Below are 3,692 nucleotides of genomic sequence, written 5' to 3' on the forward strand. Positions count from 1 at the left end.
CTTGGCAACACTTCGCATCGCCTGCCGAGCTTGCTCGTGCACCTGCGACAACTCTTGTAGCAGATCGCTCGAAGATCCGGACATCTCATCCTCGGGACGACCGGTCAGCATACCTATAGAGATAACTCTATCAGTCCCTTCTATCTCCGAATTATGCAAAAGTAAGTTTGACCACATACTGAATATGCCGCCTCGCAGCCTTTTATTCTCCTTTACGGAGTCCGCCAGCTGGGCTCGTACATCTTTCAGTTCCTCGCCATGTTGGGTATTCGAATCCTGGAGCTTGTTTTTCTCCATCACGACTTTTGTTAGCACACGCTCGCCCGTGGCTAGCAGTTTTTTGGCTTCTCGTTCTCCGCTTTGAGCGGCTTTCAGTTGCTATTGCAGTTGATCTAATGATCCTATTAAGAGGTGAGCAACCGTGTGAGCATTATTGGTATACCATCATGTTTACTCGATGGAGGGAAACATTACCAGGAGAGGCCTTCTTGGATTTCTCCAATTCGGCATTGGCAGCAGTAAGCTGGGTTCGACACTTTTCTAGCTCCTGAGATAGCAGGTTGTTCTTCTCCGTAAGCACCTGGTTATACAATGATCCTTAAGTCAGTTGTATCAACTGCTTTAAGTCTCGGGGGCTACTGGTGTATGATTATTAAGTCAAAACTTACCCGCATATCTTTCAGATGCTGGTTCGTGACCATCCCGAGCAGCTCGGATGTACGCATCGGCCGAGCTGAAGGCGTCAAATGCCTCCTTTGAAAAGCCGGGGTCACGAAGCGCGGCCCTCCGACGACGATGATTCATGGCGCTCTCCACCTCAGAATTCGTGACAGACATGTCGTTCGAACCCTCTGTGGGAGGACAGTTCGGTGTCGCTCCCGTGTCAGACCCCGTTCTCAGGGCAGGGTCCGAAACCTGACTAGTGGATGCGCGCCCGGCCGGATCCCCGGACGCAATCCAGCGAATACTTCTCCTGATAGAATACGGCGAGTGGCGTCACGATTTGATGTGGCGATCAGAGGATGTATTCCTCAAAGGAAGGCCTTACCTCTTTGACGAGGGTTCTGCCATATTACCATTTTCCTTCCTCTTCGAAGATGTTCTCGGCGCGGGCATGATGACCCACAAATATAAGGGATCTATCGTAGTCCTTTCGATAAGTAAGAGTGTCGAACCCAATGAGGAGCAGAAGGAAATGATAAGCGGTTTTCAGCAAGGTATTCTCTGCAAGTACTGAAATAAGTGGTAACAGATAGTTTTGTGATAGGATAAATTGTAACGAGCAACAAGTAACAAAAGTAAATAAAGTGCAGCAAGGTGGCCCAATCCTTTTTGTAGCAAAGGACAAGCCGGAACAAACTCTTATAATGGGAAAAGCGCTCCCGAGGGCACATGGGAATATCGTCAAGCTAGTTTTCATTACGTTCATATGATTCGCGTTCGATACTTTGATAATTTGATATGTGGGTGGACCGGTGCTTGGGTGTTGTTCTTACTTGAACAAGCATCCCACTTATGATTAACCTCTATTGCAAGCATCCGCAACTACAACAAAAGTATTAAGGTAAACCTAACCATAGCCTGAAACATATGGATCCAAATCAGCCCCTTACGAAGCAACGCATAAACTAGGGTTTAAGCTTATGTCACTCTAGCAACCCATCATCTACTTATTACTTCCCAATGCCTTCCTCTAGGCCCAAATAATGGTGAAGTGTTATGTAGTCGACGTTCACATAACACCACTAGAGGCTAGACAACATACATCTTATCAAAATATCAAACGAATACCAAATTCACATGACTACTCATAGCAAGACTTCTCCCTTGTCCTCAGGAACGAACGTAATTACTCACAAAGCATATTCATGTTCATAATCAGAGGGGTAATAATATGCGTATAGGATCTGAACATATGATCTTCCACCAATTGAACCAACTAGCATCAACTACAAGGAGTAATCAACACTACTAGCAACCTACTAGCACCAATCCCGGACTTTGAGACAAGAATTGGATGTTGGGGATCGTAGCAGAAATTCAAAATTTTCTACGCATAACCAAGATCAATCTATGGAGTAATCTAGCAACGAGGGGAAGGAGAGTGCATCTGCATACCCTTGTAGATCGCTAAGCGGAAGCGTTCAAGTGAACGGGGTTGATGGAGTCGTACTCGTCGTGATCCAAATCATGGATGATCCTAGTGCCGAACGGACGGCACCTCCGTGTTCAACACACGTACATCCTAGTGACGTCTCCTACGCCTTGATCCAGCAAGGGGAGAAGGAGAGGTTGGGGAAGACTCCATCCAGCAGCAGCACGACGACGTGGTGGTGGTGGAGGAGCGCGGGACTCCAGCAGGGCTTCGCCAAGCACTACGAGAGACGAGGAGGGAGAGGGGTAGGGCTGCGCCAACAGGGGAGGAACTTCATGTGTTGGGCTGCCCCTTTGCCTCCACTATATATAGGAGGAGAGGGAGGGCTGCGCCCCCACCTAGGGTTTCCTCCCTAGGGGTGGCGGCAGCCCTAGATCCCATCTAGGGTGGCGGCCACAAGGGGGAGAGGGGGAGGCGCACCTGAGGTGGGCCTTAGGGCCCATCTGCCCTAGGGTTTGCCCCCCTCCCCTCTTGGAGGCACCTTGGGCCTTGGTGGGAGGCGCCCCAGCCCACCTAGGGGCTGGTCCCTTCCCACTATTGGCCCATGTAGGCCTCCGGGGCTGGTGGCCCCACCTGGTGGACCCCCGGACCCCTCCGGTGGTCCCGGTACACTACCGGTGATGCCCGGAACACTTCCGGTGGACAAAACCATACTTCCTATATATTAATCTTTACCTCCGGACCATTCCGGAACTCCTCGTGACGTCCGGGATCTCATCCGGGACTCCAAACAACATTCGGTAACCGCGTACATACTTTCCCTATAACCCTAGCGTCATCGAACCTTAAGTGTGTAGACCCTACGGGTTCGGGAACCATGCAGACATGACCGAGACAACTCTCCAGCCAATAACCAACAGCGGGATCTGGATACCCATGTTGTCTCCCACATGCTCCACGATGATCTCATCGGATGAACCACGATGTCAAGGATTCAATCAATCCCGTATACAATTCCCTTTGTCTAGCGGTACGATACTTGCCCGAGATTCGATCGTCGGTATCCTGATACTTTGTTCAATCTCGTTACCGGCAAGTCTCTTTACTTGTTCCGTAACACATCATCCCGTGATCAACTCCTTGATCACATTGTGCACATTATGATGATGTCTTACCGAGTGGGCCCAGAGATACCTCTCCGTTTACACGGAGTGACAAATCCCAGTCTCGATTCGCGCCAACCCAACAGACACTTTTGGAGATACCTGTAGTGAACCTTTATAGCCACCCAGTTACGTTGTGACGTTTGGCACACCCAAAGCACTCCTACGGTATCCGGGAGTTGCACAATCTCATGGTCTAAGGATATGATACTTGACATTAGAAAAGCTTTAGCATACGAACTACACGATCTTTGTGCTAGGCTTAGGATTGGGTCTTGTCCATCACATCATTCTCCTAATGATGTGATCCCGTTATCAACGACATCCAATGTCCATGGTCAGGAAACTGTAACCATCTATTGATCAACGAGCTAGTCAACTAGAGGCTTACTAGGGACATGGTGTTGTCTATGTATCCACACATGTATCTGAGT

This window comes from Triticum urartu, chromosome 4A (assembly GCF_056163025.1).
Source record: "Triticum urartu cultivar PI428250 chromosome 4A, HENAU_Tu73, whole genome shotgun sequence".
Lineage (NCBI taxonomy): Eukaryota > Viridiplantae > Streptophyta > Magnoliopsida > Poales > Poaceae > Triticum > Triticum urartu.